The 26,914-nt window shown below is 39.8% G+C and overlaps 1 protein-coding gene across 2 annotated transcripts in view; it reads right to left on the minus strand.

The window, feature by feature from the left end:
- Positions 1-26,914, minus strand: part of gpc6a (glypican 6a) — a 138,178-nt gene that overhangs the window by 84,644 nt on the left and 26,620 nt on the right. The gene's annotated exons all lie outside the window — the stretch shown is intronic.

Raw genomic sequence — 26,914 nt, forward strand, 5'->3', positions numbered from 1 at the left:
CCCTTTCAAGACAATCTTCTGCATGTCTTGATCATTCAATTGCAGCTAATGTTTCTTTCTAGAAGTCTCTGTGCATCTGTGAAGGGCGATGGACCTCCTCCACGCCACAAAATTACAAGCAATTTCTTGTCTTCAGGATTGGAAACTGTAGTCTCTTTGATGAAAACTGCTGAAAACTGCGCAGTAGTAGCTGGAGACCAGTTATCATCACCAGTGATGATCTGCCACAAAAACTTTGGGTCAGTTAGAAAGAGAAGTTTTCTTCTTCAAGTTCGAGGTTTATGTTGAAATCGCTGAGAGCACAGCGAGAGTGGTCTGAATTCCCACGGTCAGGACTTCCCAGGAGCGATCTAAAAGTAGCAGCCAGACTAAAAACTGTCATTCCGTTTCCAAGAAGATGTCCTTGAACAAGAGATTGACCAAATTTAAATCAGTTAAGGCTTTTGATTTTTATGGACCTGCTCCCAGAATTTCTTAATCACACCTCTTTTCCCCTAACTCAGCATTAGTGCTCATGCTGGTGCCAGTGCAGAGACAGCTTTTGAGAACAAATCCTTATTTAGACAGGTCTGAAAACTGAATTATCCAAAATTAAACTCATGTATTATTACACAGTAGAAGAATTTGTGTTTTTTTTTTAAATTTCCTTCCACGGCACCAGCTCCAACTTTTAGACCAGCAACTTTCTGTGCCAGTTCCTTCTGTTAGACAAAAGCCTTTCTTTCAGTAGACATGCATGGAGCCAGTTCCTATAGAAGAGAGGAAAATATAGAGTTCTAAAGCATGAATTCAAAGCATAATAAATTAGGTTAGTCTACCTGAAAAATTCATGGATAACAATTCATTATTCCTCTTTGAAGATGCTCTCTGAAAACTGGCAGAACACATACTTGAAAAGCGTTAAGATTCACACCCTGGTATAATCACGGAAGAGCCACACGCAGACATTGTCATTTCTCACATGAAGAACTGCTGTCATTAAAGTCTGACGCCTTGTACCTTGAATTTATATTCCAGGATACAACTGTAATGTCCTCACAGCAGAGGAAGGAATACTGTATTATCTCAGTCACAAGATAAATCGCTAAAATGCATAAAGAAGACCGTGTTAGCTTTACTGCCTTGTGTTGTTGTTTGAAATGCAGACATGTTTGAAATAACGAGTGTTTTTAAGCAAGTTCCATGACGGCGGGTAATAATCAGTGGGTTGGTAACACTGCCAACATCCTTTGCAGGATTTGCATCCATTACATTTTGTTTAGTTGCTCTGGTTTGGCTTCAGTGCATCTGGTAACTTACTGAGATATGTTACATCTGTTATATGTGTTTTACAAAAGTCTAATACTGGAGACGCAGAGCATGTGAAGAATTGTTGATCAATTGCAGGGTTGACCACCGTGCTCAGCCATCAGCAGCTTTAGCCCGGTAATTAGGATTATAAATGTAGATGCTGGTAGATGTAAGATATACTGGGCACCGACCACGCTTTCTTCTCACTCTCACTTGAGGTATGTTGGGTGTTTGAGTGAAATGCTTTCAATGGGATTTAATTAGGTGATTCTATTGCAGTGCAACAATAACTTATGCAGTTTTTTTAACAGCAAATGGTCGAAATGCTTTCTTTCTTTTCTACCTTCCTTGTTGTAATGAAACTATGTACAGTGCTTTCAGTAATTGGTAACTTATGTTAAAGTATATGAGTTTGACGTATACAGTTTTTACCTGAATAATTCAATGTACATAATACCATGGGGGTGACACTAGTACAAGCATTTCTATAAGGATAATAAATGCTACTAATTGAATACTTGTAATTAGTAGTTATTGCAGTTTGGACAGCAGTTATTTGGCAGCTGTAAACACTTTCTGAAAAATGGTTTTCCATTATTACGCTGGTATTTTTACAGTAAAACACCTGACTACTGTAAAAATTTCACTATTGAGGATTGATAAGCAGAATTTGAGAAAAAAAAATCTATACACATTTGCTGTTCTCATAAATCGGAAACCAGATCCAAAGAAACATATGGTGTGATGCCGGCTTCAGCTCAAGAGGCACCAGGCGGGCACAAAAAAAATGAACAGCTAAATCATTTAAAGAGAAGAGTGATTTGTGATAGCCTCCGGTGTGGGTAAGACAGGGCAATGATTGTTTAAGACATGCTGAATGATGGCATGAACCAGGAGGGAGTTGCCTTTTAAATAACGGATGGTGGTAAATTATACGAGAGGGCTGAAGCTGAAAGGCATGGCTTAGGCATAAAATTGAAAGAAGAAAAAAGGTGGAAAGGAAGCCTGATGGAGCTTTCATTAAACACCAATGCTTAATCAAAGAAGATGTTCTTCTCTTGTAAATTTAACCATATTGACCCACGCAAGATCTACATGACTACTAACAAGTATAATCAAAACAATATTCATTACCATTTGTGCTCGAGGCAAGTCAGCATACTGTATTCATACCTAATTTAACTGCTGTTATTAAATCTTCGTCTGTTGTTATCAGATTTTAAGGGAACAAGTCTTGGCAGACACATTCATTCTCTAAGTGCAAATGCAGCTGGGTTTCTGTGGCTTGTGTTTTCCTCCTTTGTTCTGTGTAAAAGCAACATCTCTGAAGATTTGCAAACAAATGACCAATTCAGCCTTCGAAAAACAAAAAGATACTAGTTAACCAAGAAAGTAGGACAAATATTACCAGGAAATTACCTCCCAAAAAGTTGATTCTGTTCATCTGGACGTAGCGTTTATTCTTCAGCCTGAAGAAGTCAATTGGACGAGCAACGAAACGTTTCTACCACTGAAAACTCTACGTCCAGATGAACAGAATCAACCTTGTGGGATTTACTTACCTGGGGGATTGAGCATGCATCAATATACCAGGAAAGTGGTTATTATCAACAAGCATGCGAAGAGAAGACAATAGACAGAATGATGAAAGATGGTTTGGTTGGCTGTAAGGAGGCCATGGTCTGTGGTACTCTGAATCTTTCTCTGATCTGTGTCAAAACCAGCAAGTCTCATTTCTTGTAGCATGAAAGTTCTTTTAAAGAGAGAGGCAATCTGTTCCCTGATCCATCACTGCTGCCACCCATCAGCACCCTGTGTGACAGGACTGGAAGCAAAAGAGTGGTTGCTACACGGGCTTTTCATTGGGAATTACAGGAGATGTGTGATCTATGGACCACAGACATCAAGGCCAACTGGCAGCGTCATAGGTTTAGCTTTTCTCTTACATTCAGTGATAATATGAAATATTATTAGATTGTTTAAAAATTTAGTTTTTAAAATAAGTGATTTACAAACATCTTTGTTACCATTGCTGCAACATAATTAGTTGTGTTAGTTAGTTAGTTATGTGCTATCCCATGTGTTTTTCGTAGAAGAAAAAAACTTCAGTGTGTTTGTGTGTGTCTGCTTCCTACTATTAGTCATCAGATGGGCATAGATTTTACAACATGTGCATTTATATTCATAAATGTTGACAAGAATTTCTTCTGAAAAGTGAGTTTACCTTAAAAGTGGATAATGCCTGCCCTTGGCAGCAAATATGAGGTACCTTATATTTGTGCCTTGCAACTCCCTGACAAGGACATCTGTTTTCTCTTGAGAGAATCCATCCTTTACTTTCAATTGCAAAACTAACAGCACACCATGTAGGGAAAGCTCTGCTTATTAACAGGAAAGATAGTGATAGACAGTGATTGATGCTCGACCTGAACACACCCGCTGATAATGTGTTCTTCCTCATCCCAACTAACTCCTTCCTGCACAGCAGGAGAGATGTATGCCTGTGTTCTAAGACTAGAGCCATAATCACCCAGGCATCACCCTGGTATGTGTGCCTGGATGTCAATCACTACGTGGTGTGTGCAAGTGTTTTAATACACCAAGACAATAAAGTATCTCAAGTATCAGTTGGCTAAAATCGACCCAGTATTATTATCAGTATGTATTTTCAAACATCTTCAAACTATCAGCACACTGTACATAGTATTTTGTCTATTTATCTAACCATGGTTAAGAATAGTAGATACAATATTAATAGCACAGTTTTGAAACACAAAGAAAGCTGTATTGTGACAGTAGGTCTACACTTCCCATTTACGTCGTGCTTTAACCAAGATTGTCAATATGTAATAACACAGCAGTAAATACTACAACAATAACTGCTCTTGCTGCAGTGTTTCATTGTAAGTCTGAATACAGTTCTCTGAAATAAATATATGCTGCATGGTGTATTAACTTCACCACCAGGGATGGTGCTATACCGACTCCAGTTTGGGCCTTTGGGGACAATTTTCCTTCAAAACCACCTACTAGATTGAACTTTGAGGAGTTCTTGTCATTATCTTAAAGTACTAAAATAATTGCCCTTGAGGAAATTAATTACCTTTGTGCACTGTTGCACTCTGTGTGGAAAGTGATTTAGTTAATGAAAGCTGAAGTACTGTCATCTCTTCCATTGTCCCTCATTTTTCAAGCTAATAATGTCAGTGGAACCGGCGGGTTATTCCGAGCATCAGAGCGCCCACCTTGTTCACGCACATGACATTTAACACCTTCTTTGCTTTTGTCTTTATGGGCCATTAAAAAAAAAGCACTAAACAAATAAATTAATTTCTGTTCTCTTCTTTCGCAATATGGTCAAAATAGGGTGTAAAATCGCTTCAGTCAGGCACTTGCTTTACTTTATATTTGCAGTTTCTACTGCAATGGAAATTAGTAATGCAAGGAGAATAATCATTGACAGCTAATTGCATTACACTTGAGAGATTGAGATAAGATTGTAAAGGATGTGGCAAATCATACTGTTATCGGGGTAGCTGTAAAAGCAATTAAAATTCCACCATTTTTTGTGTCACAATAGCTTCTGTGGAATCTGAGATTCAGTGTCAGTGAGCATATAAACCATTTGAGAAAGTTAGTGTAAAAAAATGAAAATGGGTTGTTTATTTCCTGATAAGCTTCAGTCCTACATAACTTAACCTCCTATTAAATCAATGGAAAAAAAAACACCTCCACACAATCATACATATGCATCACTGAAACAGGAAATCACACAGCAGGATGCCTCAGATACAAAAACAGTCTAAAAGAACAGCGCTCGTACAAACGACCTAAGACGGCAGACTAGTGCTAAACATTTCCAAGTTTGTGAATGTGGTTGATTAAATTTTGTCATCAGAAGGTACGAGGCTTTGTGTGATTATACATGTAACGTTCAGTTTGGTGTGCCACATACATGTAGGGCGACAGCTGCCTGTATCCTTTGAAGGTAAGGAATCAACATTTATCTGTACGAGTCGTTTCATAGACAAGAATCACAAAGTGCTTTAAAACTGGAAATATGCAGCAAACAAAACCAAAATAGACACAGTTTCACAAACAGGATCATTTCTACCTCTATAATGAATGCACAGATTCTTCACTGTGCCTAAACTTTGGGAAAAAAGAAAGCGCTGTTTTGTCAGTGACAGTCTGCAACCGTGTAAAATGCATTTTCCAAGCACAATTACATGAAAAAGAAATGCAATAAGGCATAAGCAATAAAAACAACTGTGCATCTGTGGTGGTCCACATGCACATCCACAAGGGATTCCCTGCCTTTTAAACACTGTCTTTTCCCCCCATCCTAATATACTGAGGTATTTCACTGCACCCACACCCACTGCAGTCTGATCCTCTTATTTGCTGTGAATACGTCCCATCGGCCTAAGGCTCAAGAACGGAGGGCGGAAATTCTTCACTTTTAGTGACTATTGTGTCTGGAATCTGAGGGGAACTAAAGGTGAGATATAGCCAAGGTGCCCACAGGCTTGGCAGGGCTGCCAAGGATAAACTAATTAGCATGTGCTATGTTGAATGGGAGAGCATTAGTGGAACTGAAGTCAGTTAGAGCTGAAGGAGCAACTTAGTAGCCCCCAAAACCTTCACAGTTTGTTTGATTTACTTTCTGAAATCTCATTGAACACATTTCTCTGTCCAGCTGCCATACATGCAAGTTTTTTTTCCTAATGTTCATCATTTTTTCATCATCATAACGTCAATGAAAATGTTCGTACACTCATCAGAGTTGCCTTCGGCGGTTAAATTTGGACTTTGGACCAGAAAGGTGGAGGGGTGGAGGAAGAGTGGGGTTGCTTCTACAGACACTCAGCTCACAGCTTCTTTTTTAGAGTAGAAAGCACCCCAAGGAAAACTGTGGGCACTGTGCTCTGTGAAATGTCACAGTGGCACAGTTTCTGACAAGAGATGCTTCTTTTGAATTGTCTGTGTGTCTTTTTTTTTAATGCAAACCCACAAACTAGTAGCATTCTCTCTCTGAATAATCCTATTTTTAAAAAATGAAAGCTTAACAACATCTCTAAGAAAGCAGTAGTCTACGAAAACAGTAGTCTTGAAAATGCATTATTTATCATAAATTATCAATGAATCAATTAACTGCACATAAAACCTTCAGCTGGTGTTATTCAACCCTCAGTCATGAACACCACAACCAATTTCATCATGACTTGATCATCATTCACTAGATAAATGTTTGAAAAAAGCTTCACTGCCATGAGTAGGTTATGCATGTTAGTGCACAAAATGAATAAAGAACCCACCTGATGACTAATAGTAGGAAACTTAAACCCATGTATAACATTTAATTAAGCATAAATTTTAGCACCTAGCTGCAACATCCCAGCTTCCTTATGTCACACTTTGGAGTGTGCGTTAGTCATGATGTCATTAATTAGCAAGTCCCACTTAACGATTTCACCTGCATGTAAAATGTATGGATCTTTCAAAAACAAATTACTGTTGTGGATCATTTAATTTTAGCTCCATGATTTCATTTCTATCAATTTCAAAAGATGGTCACATTAAGATGCCTTGTGAAGCATTAATTACATCCTTTTTTTCTGTTTTAGAAGTCCAGGTTTATTTCAAAATAGATCTCAATCGACCTTTTCAGAAGACCGCACTGCATTTTCACTTATATTCAAGCCACACTGCTGGCACAAAGTTTGATGCGATGAAAGAATCTAAAAGGCCAAATCATGTTTAAGTGGCATTTTGATGACATTTCTTTGGCCTGTTTAACCTTTGGTGAGTTTCATTTTTCTTGTGCATTACATCTTATCCATGCAGAGCCATTTCTCATTCCCTCTGCTACAAAAGACTATTTTTTCTGACTTTTCACCAATCTCTCCACAAAACCCTCCTGATAAATGAAAAAAAGAAATCCTGAATGCATCGATGCAGTTGCAGCAGTGGTGAGAAAACTAGAGTATGAAGAGCGTGAGGTTGAGGGACAGAAATAAAAAGCACGAAAGGCTGTTTGACGCTATGGAAGTAAGCAACGAATCCTAATTTTCTCTGTTTACGCAGAGCTCCAGGCTGTAAACATGTTGCTTGCCTGCTAAGTCCATGGAGGAAAGATGAGATAAGCATTCTGGAAAAAAGTAAAGACACTTTAGCTCAGACCAAGACTGATGTTAGCCTGCCTGCATTGCTTATATTGTCTGTTGTGGTTGTGTTTTTCTTCTGCATAGTTTTCTATCCTTTTTTCCCCATTGGGATGGGTGTTGCGTTTACTGTTTCCTATATCTGGGGAGAGGTCTTATGTACAAGATTTCCAGAGCAACACTTGTTTTGAAAAAGTGTCTGAAGCATAGTAAGAATTAATAAGTTGAAATAATGTAGCAACAATTGCAGTTCCTTCAAACATCCATCGAGAGGGCAATTTGCTACTTCTGGCTCTTGAGGTGGGGATGAGATCTGTCAGCATACCTGAATTTTGACATTCATGGTGCACAGAGAATGAATTATAGTTCAAGTTTGCCTGAATTTTGGCATATTATTGTTTTCATTAATGGTGTAAGATATTTTAACGATGGGTGATCGTGGCTCAAGAGTTGGGAGTTCGCCTTGTAATCGGAAGGTTGCCGGTTCGAGCCCCGGCTCGGACAGTCTCAGTCGTTGTGTCCTTGGGCAAGACACTTCACCTACCGCCTACTGGTGTTGGCCAGAAGGGCCGATGGCGTGATATCGCTTCTGTCAGTCTGCCCCAGGGCAGCTGTGGCTACAACTGTAGCTTGCCTCCACCAGTGTGTGAATGGGTGGATGACTGGGTGTGTAAAGCGCTTTGGGGTACCTAGGGGGGACTAGTAAAAGCACTATACAAATACAGGCCATTTACCATTTACCATTTAACTTGTTCCCCAGTGAATGTGTCCTAATGAAGCTTGTGATTCACTGACTTCTCCTGTCTTTGCCACTGTTTCGGCACTTGAAGCCAGCTTTCTTGGGAGCCGCTCATCCAAATATCATGAGTGAGTCATTAAAGTTCTTTGTCATATCTCTACTGCCCCACATAAGAAACAAAAAATAACATTTTTTAAAAAAGGATTATAAAGATTATATTATACCATCCTTAAACGTCAAATCTTTTTTTGCTTTAATTTGAATTATTATAGCTTAGAGAGTTCATGAATATCAGAAATACAATACCTAAGATCAATCAGAAATAATTTATAGTAAGTCTCAAGATATAATAAGAAGTGTTAAACTTCTGAAAAGTGCATGTTCATTTATACACACAATACATAGGGCTCCTTTACTACAAATTGCTGCATTATTGTTTTTTGGGATTGTGGCCATCAGCTTGCGGTACTGCCAAGCTGTTATTGAAGTCCAGGCTGCTTCGACAGTGGCCTTTAGCTCACAGGTTATGGGGTTCAGGTCTGTTGAGTTTGTTGGCCAGTCAAGCACAATAATAACCTAGTCAGCAAATCCTTTGGTAGTAGTTTTGTCACTGTGGGGAGGTACTAAGTCCTGGTGGAAAAGGAAATCTGCATTGACATGAAAGTGCACAAAAATCTCCTGTTGGATGGACTTGATAAAACACAGCGCACCAACACCAGCAGATTTCCCTTGTGGGAGCTATTGATCTGGATGACATGGCACATGAAATGATCACAGACTGTTGAAACTTCACACTGGACTCCAAACACCTACAAACACATACTCAACATTTACTTTCATCTGAAAAAAGAGGGAACACTGAGCAGCAGTCTAGTTCTTTTTCTCATCAGCCCACATAAGGAACATCTGACATTGCATCTGGTTCAGCAGTTGCTTTGTAATAGAAATGTAACATCTGTAAATGGGGATGTAAATGGACTGGCTCTTAACTTTATACAACGTGCCTTATTCAACTACTCACACCCATTTACACTGGCACTTTTTTCTATTGTTAAGTGTTTTCTATCTAACAGTCAAAACCGTTGAAGAGCAACTTGCGTCAAGGAAATTGCCCAAGGAAATTTGGCATGCAGCCAGGAGCAGCCAGGGATTGAACCGACTTCTGATTAGTAGATGACATGCTCTACCACCTGAACTGTAGCCGTCCCTCAGCTATGGTTGTAGCTCCTTTTCTGAAGATATCTGTGCATGGTGGCTCTTGATGCACTGATACCAGCCTCAATCCGCTCCTCATGAAGCTCTTCCAAGTTCTCCACTTTACTTTCCTTGACAATCCTCTCATCCTTGTTGCTTGTGTACCTTTTTCTGCCACACCCATCTATCTGTCTGCCTCTCTATTCTAGTCAACTCTGCACTAATACGTTTTGACACAGCACTCTGCAAACAGCCCGTCTTTTCAGTAATGGCCTTCTGCGCCCTGCCTTCCCAGTAGAGGGATGTCAATGATCATCACCTGGACAACTGTCAAGTCAGCAGCCTTCCCTATTATTGTGGTTGTATTTACTGAAATTGACCAAGAGATACATAGTATTCATATTCTTTATTCTAAATTAAATATTCTAAATATTTCAGGAAGTGGAATTTATAATTTTCTATAAGCCACAATCATTACCTCGAAAAAATAAAAAAAAATCTTTAAGTATTTGAGTTTATAGGAGAGACTACCTTTTTGAGTTAAATGGCAAAACAATGACGTTTTACTGAAGCTTATGCGTAAGTTCAATAATGAACATCTGTATTGACTCATCTGTCTGCTCTCCCAGATGTTTGGCTGCTAGTCTAGTGACTTCCACTTTCCCACACTGTAAAACTCAATGCTGACATCACTGCCGTAGTCCTATCAGCCTCCACTCTGCGTACTTTAAATCGTAACTGCTCATCCTTCATTCTGTCATGCAGACTCGCCATCTCTACCTCACGCAAGCCTCCATCTTATTTTCACCATTACTAGCGTGCAGACTGCAGACGGTCCTGCCCTAATTCCTGTCACCACTGGGATTCAGTTCTGCTGTGATGGGCCATCGGAATCGAATCACCAAATAGCGTAACTGAATTCTGTATATCAATAAATCAAGTTCAATTCCTTTTAATGATCTTGCCTTATTGAAACAATATTTTACATATGTGTATGTATGTGTGCCATTTCTCCCACGCAGAGTGGAGCAGACCACCCAACTCTGGCAACACAAAACAAGAGTACTTATCCGAACAACCTTTAAATGTAACACTGCGCTGATTCTTTGATTTATTACAATGATAAAAATCTGAATGTAATATTTCAACGTCCACACTACAGTGAACTTTAAACCTTCCTGCTGGGCACGAGAGACACCGCATAAAACACAAAACTTTTCCCATTATCATCTGCCTCAGTCACAGCCCTCTCCAGCAAGGACTCTGTCTCCCTGCACGAGGTACAGAGCCTTTTCTTGGCTCAAGCAAATGCTACAAAACATTCACAGCAGCTAGTTGGCTTGTTTTCAAAGTTAATGAGGCTTGAAGAGTTTTAGGAATGAGAAAAGTAGAGCACATTCTCGCACTTCAGTTTTCCAGTGAGAAATGGACACTGTTCTTTTTATACACAAGGTCGTACTTCAGATTTAATGAGACACTGCGTGCATATTTGCACGAAATAAATGCTGTAAGGCAGAAACATGAAGCCAAGAGAAATTTAAGATCTACATTTAATATTAATAAAGGGTGTTCCCGACCTTTTGCTCAATGCCTGCTGAGATATTCTTCGGTTTGCACAACACTCAGCAGAATAAGAGGATATAGAAAATAAACTATTTGAAAGAATGTTTACATTTGGGATGCTACACTTGAATTTTCTGCTGAATGTTATTGAAATTGTCATCTGTTTTTTTTCTTTACATCTATTGTTATATACTGTTATTCATAGTTATTTTCAAGTATATATTAAACTGTCATTATGAACTTGGTCACACTAGACAAAGCCCTGACAGCGACCCTCGCAACCTGATGCCGCAATCTGCCTCACATAAACAATTATTTAGCCCTTTACTTTTCCTTGCCAGTTACACTTGCTGAAACACCTGTCTCCTTTAACTGCAGCTTGCCTCTTGTCCTCCACCCAGTCTCTTGGTTATGAGCCCTAGAGAACAAAGAGCTCGTAAGCATCCACTGCTTGTCACTCTTTTGTTACTTGTCTTCATTAAAGGTCTTGTGTTCAGCATTTTCACTGCCTGCTGATTTGCCTTCTGGCACCGTTGATGCTTGAAGAATGTTCTGAACACTGAATTTACGCCAAATGTCTAAATTGTGACAAAAGTGAAAAAGAAAAACAAGGAAGGGGTGAAAAAAGGCCTAAATGGATAAAAGACAACACTACTTACTATATGACAAATCCTAGATACTAAAAGGTACAAATGACAGGATCAAGAAAAGGTTTGTTAAATCCTGTAACAGAGCCCATAAATCAGTGCTTGTGTGTTTCTGAAAGCTCAATGAAAAGCCGAGCCTTGCATTGAAACCAAAAGATAAATGTTCTAGGCCTGACTGACACACCTGCAGAGTTGTGGGTTTAAGATTGTTTTCCTGTTGCTGAATCGCTGTTCACCTGACATCCCGGAGCTCAGAGCAAGCTGTCAGCACCAAAAGATAAAAAATGGTTGTTTTGAAAGAAAAGAACTGGAATGGAATTAGTGTTACTTTATCCTGGTAAACACAGTTCTGGGATGGAGAGAGCCAAAAACACAAGGCTCCAGAGCCCAGGTTTCAGTGCTCTCAGTGGAAAACAGGAAGAACTGGAAAGAGAAGTCTTAGATGGAGTGTTGTTAGAAAGGCCTGACTTTGGTGAGACCATAGTCTCCTGGCTCCTGATCATCCTGAAAACTCGAGTTGAGGCTCGAGAGAGGTGATGACGTCTGGCAAGTTGTCTAAAGACTGCATATTGGGGGTGCATGGAGTTATTACCCAACTTAGGTAGCTGCTTCTAATCTCTGCTTGAGGCTAACACCTCAAGGTTACATATACAAATCTCACAATTAACTGTCAGCATTTGGGAACAGGGTGCAAAATGTATATATCTTATATGCCTTATCACACTGCATAATTTTTAAACTGTCTGCAACTCATTGTTTTAAACTGAAAATGCAAGTAATACAATCCAGAAAGTATTATAGATTTTGATGCTAGCTGAGTTTTCCTTCATTTTGGTAAGATAAGGCATCATCACTAAAAAGACAATTCATTACTTTTTCAAGACACTGCAGTACTTTTGAGTAATGAATTTAATGCTATTAATAACTACAATATAAATGTATTTTTAAAAGGAAAATAACACCTCATAAGCAGCATTGGACTGCACTGGATCCGAAAGTATAAACTATTATTCTGGGAACATTCTTGTATTTCATTCCTAAAGCAAAAAGTAGTTACTAACTTAAATGCTTTCAGACTCGACTCGATATTTAACCACGATTAGCAAATTCACAGTTGTTTCACAGTTTATCACCTTTGCTGAGGCCGCCTCTGGATCTTCCAAGATCTGACACAGAGTTCAGCATTCAGAGGCATGGGATGAGTCAATAAGGAAAGCTTTAAAAAGCCTTGATTCTTTTCATGGACGATATTCATGCAATTTGAATAGCAAGGAGCAAATTGGCTGCACACACCATTACATTACTGTGACCCTGTGGATAAGCAGCTTTGTCTCAACCTGGCTGTTGGAGTGCCTCTCCCCATGAAAGCTTGCATGCAGAGCTTTGTCAGACTAATCCATCCTCCGGAGTGTTTCCTGCGCCTGACTGAGAACACTGAGGTTCTCAGACAGGAAAAAAAAAAGTATATCATTTTAAAATGAAGGTTAACTTTTCTCTAGGCAAGATCAGGAACTACACTTCCTTTGTGGAATTCCAGTCAATCAACCTTCAGTGACACAGCCAGTGATGTTATTCAGTGTATTATGTGAATATTACACTTGCAGTATGCAGTACGTCTAACATTTGTATGTATGACATGAGTGACTGCAAATCTTTTAACGCCTTAAGGGCATGCATGTGCAAGAGTGAGTTTTGGGATCTGAGAATGAGGCAACATCAGAAAAACTGCACAAATATTTCAGAGGAAACAGACGACAGCATGTCGCACGTAGGAGTTTGAAAATTTGCCTTCATAGTGTCAATTGTTGGGATATATTAGAATATGTCGCAAGGCTATACGGCCTAGATCGAAACGGATTTTCTTATAATTTATTTAAGATGGGAAATATTTCTTTAATATTTCCCAATTGTACCTTTTAGTTGTGCTCAGATGTGAAATGAGCCAAGAAACTAGTAATTTTCATTGCATCAGCTGAATGGAACCTAAAGCATTAATTCAGTTGAATCAATAAACAATCACCAAAATAAGCACTTCAGGCAAACAGGCCAAAAGATTCGATTTCAAACAGGTTGGGGTTCACCGTCTGATAATGGAACGTTTTCCATCTTCTAAGGTCAAAGTCTGCAAAAAGATTTTTCTACTCTTCAAACACCTGAATAAGACAAACTGGGAAAAGCCATTTTTACATTTACCAAATAATCATTAATCAATACAGAGCAAAGTTTCCATTGTGAAATGATTTCTGAACTACATAAAAACAGCGTGGAAGCAAGTGCTTTGGCTACTAGCCTTTCTTTTCAAATAATATCAATTATTATTAATATATTGTTACACCACCACATCAATCACACATTATAGACAAATATAAAAAGTATATAAGGATAATAAAAATTGGTTCAATCAGCAATGCAGAATAAAAATCAGCCTTTCTTTTTGGCTCTGCTGATGTCAACTTGCTCTTACTGCAATCTATGCATATGGCATGACATGCCAATTACTCACTGTCACATCTCAAGTGGATGCTGAACTAAAATTATACCAACCTCAGAGTCCCCATATTCACTAGAATTTAAATGATGCATGGAAATCAAAAGGAGGTGAAACCATAGGAATCTATGAGGGAAGCATATCAGCAACTTTGCAGGAGGGGGGTAACATTTTTCATCTGTCGCTGCAGACGGCATGATCTCAGCTGTAGTCTGAGCAAACTCAATATCCTTAGGATAGGATTTTTCGTAAGTGAGTTTTCACAGCGTATGTGTTTCAATATGTGACACAAAGTTTAAATTTAATAAATATATTGAAAAGAAGAATCACATTGCACCACACCTATGGATTTCCTCCTCTTTTTTTGCTACAGCAGCTTGTGGGAAAGGCATTCCTCTCATAGCCTCTCCTTGAAGCTCACCAGTGGGAGAGACTTAACAGTGTCCAGACCGTACAGAGCCATCCATCCTGAAGTGCAAAAGTGACACGGGGCTGCAGCCTGTGCCAGATGATGGAGGCTGCCACCAACTCCCAGCTAAAGCACTGCTGGACAGACCCCATTCACTCAGTCCTCGGAGATTTACCGTCTTTCTGACATTCACTTAGGATAACACAGGGACACCAAAACAGAGGTTATTTATTTATGAATACTTCCAGGAACCGTGTGCCCTCACGGTTTTAGATTTCATTAGAAATGGGCATGCGATGGAAACAGGGGTTTCAACTTTGGGGTTAAATCAATGTATGGCCTGTCCTCACCAGCGTTCTGCTCTGTGTAATTTAGTGTCATCTCCGGTGTAATGAAGGTCTTGTACCATCCGATGCTTACCAAGTCCTGGAGTGTCCTTTGTGTCCCCTGCATTTTTTATGTTGTGTTTAGTGTGTCCTCTACTAGGAGATGTCGTGCTCGGAGTACAGTCATGGTGTCATTGATTTGTCCATTTTAATCCAAAAAAGTTTTCTTTGGAGCAGCTTTTATGTTAATCCAGGGTGTGAGGTGCCAGTATGTTCAATAAGTAAAGCTATAATACATCTATATTTTATTATTTAATTTTCTCTGTATTATTTTGGGCTCTAACCTTATAAAATGCATTAAGACGACTGTTGTGATTTAGTGTTTTATAAATACAATAGAATTGAATCTTGTAATTGACATTTCATTTGACACTAAATTACAAAGCATCATTATTCTGGATTAACTCCTGTTTACAGTGCATATAGCAACCCCTGTAAAAACTTTACTTTAAGCCTAGTTGACCATGTCATCTGTAAGCAAATTATATATTCAAAATAATTTAAAATAATTATTACATTTTTGTCCGTTATCTATTACAGATTGCAAATTCTTTTTATTTTAAAAATATCTGCAAGATGTGCAATTATATATCAAATGATATGTGAATGTATTTTCTGTACATTTCTTTAGTAAGAGCGTACAGAGAGTTCACACGCTTACGTCTGTTAAATCAACACACAGTTAGCCAAACTCAGCCAGCGTTTAGTGTGAAAATCTGGTGCAAGATCAAAGTGCAAACTCTTACCCGAATTTTGCAGTGTGCATGAAGTATAACCTCCTTTTTAAATTCATTCAGTGTTTAAATTAATAATGCCGGATGTTATATTATGCACAAAGCATAATGGGAATTACAAATCAGTCCACAAACTCAAATACTCAGTTTGCAACAATGGAGCCTATGTAATTATATGTGTTCAAGCTATCACTTAAAATTAGAGAAGCAACACAGGAGATTATAGCTTGTCAAGCTGTGGATATTAAGGATATTTAGGTAAACTTTCTGGGTTTTTTTAAAAAAAATATGATGCTTTTAATGACAAAACTGCTGATTAGAATTCTAGTTCATAACTTCAGAGCTGAAGTGGGGGGAAAGCATAATGAGGACCTTTGAGATCCTGTTTTGATGTAACTATTTGATGTCAGCAATGAACGGTGGGCATTTTCAAAGTTTCACTTGCTAAGTACTTCAATGAATGTCAAACATAAATAATAAATGTAAAAGAATCTAAGTTTGTGATGTCTGGGAAAGTTAGAAGAGGTTTTATAAATCCATGAATGGTATCAAACCTCTGGTTAGGATACAATGGCTTTAAAATCAGCTCAGAACAGGCGTAGCACTGTGGGGGATTTTTCTCTATAGAGGGGGAACTATGCACTGGAAATAGATGAACCTCCTGAAAAATGCTTTGCTGTTAACATTGTGCATTAAATGCATACAGATTAAAAAGGCACATTCTTTAAAGAGGAATCAGTAGCACTGAGGACCCCAAGTATCCTTTATTGAAAGGCTTTCTTTAAGAGGGAGATGCAAAAAGAAGACACTGTGAAGAAGTGCAGGATACACCATCAGTGCCATTCTCATTGAACAAATCCCCCAATGTCATAGCAATGCAGTAAATACACAAAAAGTTGTTGACATAACATCTTATTTAAAGGATAAATAGAGTGTGCTATTTGTTCATTTGAAACCCAACCATTTGTATCTCAAGCTCTCAATCCATTTCTTGACTGGCCCCAATTTAAATTTTAATGCAACCCAACATGCATTCAAAAACTTAATTGAAGGTGGATTTGTGTGTGAGACATTACTATTAAGACAAAAAGTTACTATATGTTGGTTCACAGGCCTCCATCTTTCACTCTGATTTTGAAGTGCAGTGACTCCTCTAGTTTTGTTAGGATGCCTGAGTCGTTGACCCAGGGTTTTGAGTTTATTGTATTATTTATCATTTCTATTCTGTGGTTTCTTTGTTAGAGTTATGTCTTATGTCTTATCTGGTTTTGCTTCCCCTTGTCTCGTTAGGCCTGATTTGCCTCAGCTGTGTTTCCCTCCTGTTACCCATTCCCTGATTGCTCCCTCTGTGTATTTAAGCCATGTGCTTCTCTGTGTCCATCTACCCTTATCTAGCTGTGTGTTCTGTCTGCGTAAGTGTATTTTGTATTCCTAGTTTTGTTACCCTTTTGAGTTCAGCATTAAAGCTGTGTTTTGAGTTACTTTCTGTTTCCGGAGTCTGCACTTTGGGTCCTTCTCCTGCCTGCACACAGCTGTCACATGACAGAAGATTGCAACCATACTATGGACCCAGCAGACATTGAACTTCAGGACCGACGCCGAGCAGCCTTTGCCCAGCTGGAGGAGGAACTCCGCTGGAAGCCAGGGCTCACCCCTGATGTCGGGCACATTTTCCATGGCACTCGGCTGGCTCTCAGCGGTCCCCGGAGCTGCCAGAAGTCTCCACCTGTTGCTACGCTGGCACTCAGGATGCGGCCTCTTCAGTTGGGAGTCCTCCATGTGGCTTCAGGCGCTCACGCTCCAGCCTCAGCGTCACCGTTCTGTGCACCAGAGGCTCAGTTGCTCACGCCGCCAGCTATCTCTGCCCAAAGGAAACGGCGCTCACGTTGCCGTCATATGGACACTTCAGAGCAACCTCTGGTGGTGAGTCAAAAGGACTACACTTTCCACACTCCACCTGAGCCGTTAAACAGTAAAGACTATGAACTCACCTCAGACACTTTCAGGATTTCTTTTCTCGACGAGGATTTGGATTGGGAGGCCAGTTTTGGTTTGAATCCTCCTGCGCTAGTTCATCACAAAAAGCATTCGTATGAGATTTTTAGTTTGAGGTCTGCTCGTTGGAGTGGGAACAAATTAAAACCTGAGTTTGCCGAGTCTGTTTTTTCTGAGACTGTGAATACTGCTAAACCTAAGACTGTACAGACTGTTAAACGTGGTGGGAAAGGGTCATCACCTGTTTTTGATGGGCCGGTTTTCATTGAGCCTGCTCCTTTGCCTTCCTGTTCTCCGCCCAGGGCGGCTGTAGTCCAGCCGTCTCCTGCACCTGTATCTGTTTCTCGGGTGAGGGGGGCCAGGGCCCAGTTTGTCCCTGCTCCAGTTTCCAGGCCAGCTGAAGCTCCGCTAGTCTCTGCGCCCGTACCTACTCCGTGGGTGGGAGCGGCTACTGCCCAGCAGGCCCCTGCACCTGTTTTTGTCCTCGCTGGAGGCTCAGGTGAGCCCGTCCAGCAGTTTTCCTCAGGCTCGGTAGGCTCGGAAAACCTAGCTCAGCCGTCTGCTCATCCACCACCTCACCCACCATTACTTCCATTGTTACAACAGTCGATACATATTAAACTTCTCTCCATAGCTCGAACATTAGCTCACCTATCGGCTCAGTTACCACCTCAGTCGTTTACTCCAGCGGTCCCCAACCTTTTTTGCGCCACAGACCGGTTTATGCCCAACAATATTTTCATGGACCGGCCTTTAAGGTGTCGCGGATAAATACAACAAAATAAAACTAGTACCGGTATCGAAAAATTTATTCGAGAATTTATTCATAACACACGTGAAAAGACCTAAGAAAACAGAGTAAACGATAACAAAATAACGCTGAAAACGATAAAAAAAAAAATCAACTCTCGCGGCCCGGTACCAAACAACTCACGTACCGGTCCAAGGCCCGGGGGTTGGGGACTGCTGGTTTACTCTGCCACCTGTTCCTGCTGGAGGGTCCGAGGGGCCCATCCAGTCCTCTGTTCCCGCTGGGGGTTCTGGAGAACCACACCAGCCTTTGTCTGCCTCTGCTGGAGGGACTGAGGGGCCCGTCCAGCCTTTGTCGCCTGCAGCGCCACCACCTGCGGCTCCCACGCCGTTGCCTGCAGCGCCTTCCTCCTCGTCTGGTCCAGCTTCAGCTACGGCGTCAGCTTCGCCTGGTCCAGCTTCAGCTACAGCTCCCTCACCTCGTCCTGTCCGGCCTGCTCGTCCTGCACGGCCTGTCCGGCCACTTTCCAGGCCGATGGCTGGACGTCATCGCCATCATGGATGCCCTCCTGAACGATGTCGTTCTGTGCTGCCTTCCGGGGTGTGCTTCCTTCCGCGCGGCCGGCCTCCGGACCTGCTCCGACACGGTCACTGGCTTCACGGTCGGCCTCCGGACCTGTTTTTTGGACTTTTGTGTTGTCGTCCTCCAGGCCGGCCTCCTGAACTTTTTTAAAGACTGTTACCTGGGCCTCTGCGCCTTTCATGGGCTTTTTTGTCTGTTTTCTTTTGGACTGTTGCTGGGCCTCAGTGCTGTTGTTTTGGGCTTTTGTTCCCTGCATTTTGGTTTCTGGCTCCGTGTGTTTGCTTTGTTTCAAAATTTAACTCAAGTAGCCTAGAAAAACTGTCAGCTGTTCAGCTCATCTGCCTGTTCAAAAAGATGGATTTTTGTAATTGATGTTATATCCGAGCAACTTCATGTGTAAATAAAATAAAGAGAATAAAGACAAAATCTCTCAAATTCAAAACGTCCAGTTGTGCTTTCTTCCCATCTGCCAGCTTACACAGTCTAGCAGAAGCCTGTGAATTGGTAAAGATGACAGATTAGAGAGAATAGGATGCTGTGTTCAAGTCAGTCTTGGTTTAAGTTAAGGGTGTGAATAAGTGATTGTTGAAGAGAATGAGGGACACAACACCTCTCAGTGTTGAGCAGAGATCTACTGAGGCAGGATCAAAGAGCTCAGTCAACCAGGGCACTGCTCAATGCAGACTGTAGTCAACCAACCACACACTCTAATCTCTTGCTCAGGTCTTGTGAGAGAACAGAAACGTATCAACCAAACTGAATTTAATGAGCATCTACCATACAACTGGAGCAAATAGTAAACAGAAAGGTAGAGACAGATATCTCAAACTTCTCTTCAGTTCTGCCTTTTAACCTCCTACAGGACTACCAATCATTATTTTTGACATAATGCTCAATTACACTTGTATAAAAAGGAGAACAAGAAATCTGAGTTAATGTAATCTTTCAGCGATAAAGCGGTAGCATACTTTGTAATTTTACCATATGAAAGTTGAAATGCTGTAGCTCCAAGCAAAGAACAGGAACAAAATGACAGATTAAATTCTTATGAAGCCAGGAATTTACAGCTGCTGATATGAAAATTTGAGATTAAATTCTTATCATGCCGTTGACCCTCTGAAGTGTTGTGAGTCACAGAGATAGTTGAAACAACCTGGATCTAACCTTAACAAAGAATGTAAATATATTTTTGATGCATGTCAGGTAAAATGATTATTTACTTACTTATTTATTTACTTGTGATTACTTTGCATAAAGAAATATTTAAAAATAAATAAATAAATACTGTGTTTACCTAGGGTAAGAGGAAAGATAGGGAGTTGGGGTTTAGGTTGTATATTCTATTTGGCATTTGGTAATTGACACTTATAAATAAAGAAAAAAAAACAAAGCATAATTACAAATACATACAGAATTAAATCAGGTAAATCTGTTGGTAAGTCACACCACACTACACTGATCTCGTTCTCAGTGTCACAATAATCAAATTCACAGATTCCAAATCAGTTTCATTGTCACATTGTTACATCTTCCAATTTTACATGAATCTCTTCAGGCAAAGTAAACACAGCTTCACAAAATATAGATACAGACAAGTGATTTGTGTCCCACAAGTATACTATGTGGGCAGTGCTCTAGAGGTTGTGTGTGTGTGTGTGTGTGTGTGTGTGTGTGTGCGCGTGCGCGCATGTGTGTGTTCCTGAAACTTGGATCCTCTACCAAAGGGCTGGGAGTTTGAGGGGTCTGCACAATATCTTCAATGTTCCCAGGCCTGCACTTTTCTGCAGAGAAGCTGCCTGGAATCTGTTGGGGTCAATCTTTTGCTTTGGGGGTCACAGCTCCTAATGCTCATCTTATATTTGTTCCTTTTGCCCCTGCTACTTCTCTATGTTCTTGTGCTCCTCGTTCCTGATGTTGCTGTCTTTTGGGATTGCCACGTATCACAGTGGTCCCCTGTATTTGTTGATTGTACATCCCTTTTATGAGTTCTTCCTTCAGTTCATCATCCACTGTCTGTCTTCAGCTGCCTGAGGGAATCTTGGAATACCTCATCTCGAGGTGCCATCTACCTGATGTATTCATGGATGTTCCGTGTTTCATCCTGGATTGTGGCTCTGACACTCATTCATACTCACCATCCTGCTTTCCATTGCTCGTAGAGCCTGAGGGTTCTGGACTTTTGTTGCAGACCCTGTTTTGTGAGGAGTTTTCATGTCTTGACACCTATGGTATCTGTCTCCTCCTATGGTCAGCTTATTATTCCAGCTGGGTATCTGATGACAGGTAGGACAAATGTATTGATGGCTTGGATCTTATTCCTAATGTTCAACTGGTTCCTCAGTACCTGTCTTACATTCTAGAGGTTGGCCTGTGGGATACCAAGGTACTGGCCAGCTATCCTCTATATCTGCTATTTTGCTTTGGATCACTTTCCCTCTCTTTCTTTGTGTGTGTGTGTGTGTGTGTGTGTGTGTGTGTGTGTGTGTGTGTGTGTGTGTGTGAGAGAGAGAGAGAGAGAGAGAGAGTCTGTGGAGCACTTTCAATCTCAAATCACTTGACTGAGCATGAGGCACCTTTTATCATGGTTCATCCTCAGCAATTAATCTTTAACAGATGCAATGCAATTCTCTCCCTCTCTGCCTATTTCATACACAGAGTCTCTTTCTCCGTATTTCAGTGTCTCTCCAGCTTTTGCGCTCACATATAAACACTGCAAATATTTATCACATTTTGTGTGTCTAATTCAAGTTACCTGAGGGCACGTACTAGGCTAAACAGAGAACACTAATAATTTCAGAGAATTATAAAAGTACATTTTTGTGTGGGAGAAAAAAAATGGAGATTTGCATTATGCACTGCAAAACTGGTTGTGAGGTTCCTTTCTTACAACCTGTTCTTTGTCTTGGACTGGAATATTACTGAACTCCAAATCTCTCTGGGAGAATATATGGCATACTGAGAGATGGGGTAAGAGGGTCCTCAGCTGGATTATTGGACTTGCAGAATACCCAAGCCTAAATTCTAGTGTGCAACAGTCATTCATGGCAGCAGGATTGCTCAATAATGCATCAAAACCCACAGGCCTCCAGGGGAAGCAGTCAGTAATCAAAAAGTAAGTTAAGGTTTTCATAATAGGGCCCTATAAATAACTGAGGACAGAAATGAGGGCATGTAAAATTGATGAGGGATGATTCAAACCCCACGAGGTGGATGGAGCTTAACGCAAGGAGAAGGGATGCGATGTTGAGTGGCCCGGTGATACGGGCATATGTAGAAGGTGGAATTGCACGAGTGATTTGTGCCCCCAGTGTTACCACATAAACGCACAGATATACAATATGGACACTGCTCTAGAGGCAACGTCACTGAAATGGTGCTATTAATGTAGAAATACGCCCCTGCCTTCAAACTATTCTACTGAACATTTAAAACAACCAGCAACAATTTATAACCTGTGGCTACCTATTAAGCTTTTACAGAAGAAGAACTCTGCTGCACATTTATATTATTTAATCAAAACCAAGACTGCGGGGTCAGAAATTACATACATTTTCAAAAAAGCTTCAATATGAGCGAACAAAACTGTGAATTACAAGGTCTTTTTAATGTGGGAATTCATTTTCATATATTTGTGCTCTCTAGAACTGATGTAAGTGTGTGATTCAAAGAAAACGACATAGTATAACAGTCTGAGATCTTGTCAATATGCAACGGTAAAGAGTGAAGGTTTATCCTAAATGAGCACTTGCAGAAAAAAGACACCATCAGACAACTAATTAGACATTTTTAAACTTTTAGTTGGGATAAACAGTAACAGTTGATATGACCGACTGATAGCAGTGTTTGTCATTTTAACAGGTAAAACTGCAATTTGATTGTCAATAATTTATACACATGAGTAGTGCCCTTTATCTAAATTATGCATTTGAGCATTGAAAACAATCTCTTATCAGGCCTTCAGTCTTTGTCTAAAAATTATACAAATAAGCTGATTTTACCAGTTAAAACAATAAAAACTGAATTTCTACTGCGCCGTTGTTCCAAGGACATGCAGGTATTGTCCTCAGTTGACTGCCAACCTGTCAGATGGCTCATTTAACATTTGGCAGTAACAAATTTGAAAGAAACTACCATTGATGTTTTTAGCCAGTAAAACACTGATTTCTCGCTTCTTCCAACTATACTCACTACACAGTTTTCAGTTCGTATCACACAGGGAGGATTTTAGACACGTATTCAGCCAAGGATGACAAAAATGCCCTAACTCAAGATTCATTAGTGTCTATATTTTGTACCGAAGGTCCTTCATTTCCTCTTCAACCTGCATAAACAAATGACATGCAGAAGACTGACAGAATTTTTGTTTATATAATAGAATAATATAAAGTTAAATTAAGCAGTCATTTCATTTAAAAAGATTTATATTCAAGGATGTTTATACGGACTAAGACGGAGTGTACACAATAGCTTTTCTTTTTGTCCCAGAAAGCCAGCATAGTTTTTCAATTGTTCACAAGTGGATCGCCTCATACTTATACAATGCTAAAAGTGCCAGGCACTCGAGGTAGTGAGCTTCTAATCTGCAGTGAGGAATGCGTGGTTGGCTGTTCACCTCACCCCCCAAAGCTAAAGAGGTTCATCTCTGGGTAAAAAACTGTTTGTCACAGTCCCTTCTTTACACAGCCATCCATTTACAGAGGCTGATGGGACCAATAACACACCAGCAACTACCACATTTTACTTGTACAAGTGCTAACAACAGCGGAGAAAGTTAATCCTGCTGGTTTTTGAGTACCCGAGCTAATGGAATTGTAAATACAGTCTAAGAATTGTTTTAATACTTGGATAAAAATCCTTTGCAGTCATTTAATCCCTAAAGTCTAGAGCCCTTGGACACCCTTGGTTTCCTCTCTTCAGATGCTCTGTTAGGCTTTTACTGCAGCTGCCTTCAGTTGCTGCTGGTTTGTGGGTCTCTCTGCATTCAGTTTGGTGTTTAGTAACTGAAAAGCATCGTCTGTTGAGTTAAGATCAGCTAACTGGCTTGGCCATTGAAGACTATCCCATTTCACTGCCTTGAGAAAGACAGTGTTGTTTATGCAGTTTGCTTTGGGTCATTTGGGTCATTATCCATTTGCACCATGAAGTGCTGTCCACTCAGTTTTGCAGCAATTGGCTGAATCTTAGCAGTGAGTAAAGCTCTGTATATTTTTACACAATTAATCCTGCCACTTCTATTAGCAATAAACACTAATCACCTGGTTCCACTGGCAGCCATACATGCCCATATTATAACAGTGTCTCCACCATGTTTGACAGATAATGTAGTATGCTTCAGATCATAAGCTGTTTCTCTCCCTATCCATAATTTTACCAGCTATATCAGACGTTTCCTGACAAAGTCTAGTCTGACCCACCTATTCTTGTGTGTAAACCCTCTGTAACTCCTCGGGAATGTTCCTGACTTGAATAGAGGTTGTAAAGTTTTTTTTCTTAAACAAGGAAATAATTCTGCGATCATCCACCTTAGTTGTCTTCTGTGGTCATTCGGGTCTTTTGGTGTTGCTGAGCTGGTCAGTGCATTCATTCTGTGATTTGTGTTACTCTACAAAAACGTATGGACCTAAATGTAGGTAATGCTTGGTCAACTACATTGAGCTACAACCAGACTCAAGCGACAGATCACTATTATTAGTTATGGAAAAAACAGTGCACCTACAATTTATTTGTTCCATCTAACTAGTTCAAAAGAATGCATGATATCTTTAGTTAATGTGAAAAAAGGCAAGCCTTGGATGGCACAAGCACACAAGTGTAAATGTCATTAAACCGTAGAGTCTTGGTTTAAAGCCCTGTGAGCTCTAGCAGTTATACAGGGATTAAAGTGGGCCTGAACAACCTGGAACAATGTTCTGACACCTTTGATTAATGAGTAATTAAATAGGCAGTTTAACACTAAATACTATCAGGCAAGTTCATTTTTTATTTGATACAGTCCGGCAGTGCTTTCAACTGTTGTCACAGAGACAGTAAAATCATGACTCCGGCTGCATGCCTCCTCTTTTCCTTCTTATCCGCGTCATGCACTCATGCTGTCGATGTCAATAAAGTTTCTGTTGCCGTATATCAGCATCTATCTACCTCTACTGAAGAGGAGAGAGCATAACCGTGCAACTTTTTCTTTAAGTGGCAGGTTATCTCAGATACAGGATTTGAAACAGCTCAACAAATATTAGTGAACACACAAACTGTTTTTGTGCATCTTGGTGCACAATCTGTCTGCTAGCTTAAGGTACAAAGGCTCTGTTTTCCAGGGAGAAAAAAAAAACACTGACATGGGATAATTTTACTCTCAGAGATAGAGAAAGATAGAGGAAGAAAATATAACAGCAGAAGCTGACAGATCATATTTAAAGGGAAGGACTGCTCTGCAAGTGATGTTTAATAAAATAGATATTTAAAGTTAAATAAATTAATTGTGTTGGATTGCTTTGAATCGGACAGTGGATCTGTATATGATGAAGTTATCTAGTTATATTAGAAGCACTTTCAAATATGTTTTTCAATGAGAAAAGGTTACACTCCACATCCATTATATGTCCCAACAATTTACAATTAAGGGAAACTGTACATTAACAATATTTGTTTTACTATCTTACATTACGTTGAATTGAATTGCCATCAACATTTAACCAAACATTATCATTGCATTAATTAAAATATTGTTGAAAGCTGAATGTCATTAATAAGGCGAATCTCAATTAATTTTCAGAGAAACAGCTTTATTATCAAAGACAGCTAAGCTGAGCTGTCATATAAATGGTACATGGCCTGTATTTGTATAGCGCTTTACACGTCCAGTCATCCACCCATTCACACACACATTCACACACTGGTGATGGCAAGCTACATTGTAGCCACAGCCACCCTGGGGCGCACTGACAGAGGCGATATGGCCAGGATTTTAAGTTATGTTCCTTTTTAGGCTGCCGTTTCCCTCCGTAGGTTTTATGGCGGTGACAGAGCACGCTTACGAAGGCTCTTACTCTTGTATTTGCTCATCAACAAATCTTTTGTGAATTATAATTTGAAGACATGGGTCATCATTCAGCCTGTATAGCCACGTATAAACTGTTTACATCTCAGTGCTGTAATATAAAACAACCATAACACCTGTGTTTGATTCATGACTATAACATTTAAATTGAGCAAATACAAACATGGTTTACTGGTTCTACGATTTCAATTGTAGGAACAAATTACTTGAAGCTTGCCTTAATAATCTTTCAATTACATACAGGCCATTATGATATATCAGTATTATGATACAGTAATACTATCTAAATATGTTAAAGCATCAAACAACATTATGTTATTAGTATGAGGTTTCTACAAGTTTAATGTCAGTATTAGTAAAAAAAAATGCAATGCTGCTGTACTACAGCTACCTGATGGTAATAGAAATCTAGATCTTTATTTCATATTGGGAAATATCTTTGAAAGCAGATTAAATCATAGATTTAATGTTATTCAAATGCCGTATTGGACAGTATGTGCAGAATAAACTGGGTAAACTGGGCTGTTTGCAGTGTTCTTTTACAGTTTACAGTTATCTTGAACTGGTGCAGGGCAAACTGTGGTATCCATGTTCATTACCATGGTCTATAATTATAAGATCAGACCAGAGATCCTTTGCATACAGTTTTTATTTTTTCTTGACTATGAAAATTAAGGTTAATTCAGACACTGCTTTAAAATAACCATCCAAATAAAGCAAAAGATCGCTGCTGAGTAACAGGACTCGGCTAGGAGTCAGTTTGCATTTAGCTGATGATATTCTTTGGTAACACCTGCCAAATTCCACATTTATACCAGCTTCATAGTGGCTAGCAATCAGACATCTGCCTTGATGGCTCGTATAACATCTGCTTGTAGAATGTAGATGGCTAAATTCAGAATGAGTAGGAAACCTCAA

Source organism: Neolamprologus multifasciatus, chromosome 1 (assembly GCF_963576455.1).
Source record: "Neolamprologus multifasciatus chromosome 1, fNeoMul1.2, whole genome shotgun sequence".
In the NCBI taxonomy this organism is placed as follows: Eukaryota; Metazoa; Chordata; class Actinopteri; order Cichliformes; family Cichlidae; genus Neolamprologus; species Neolamprologus multifasciatus.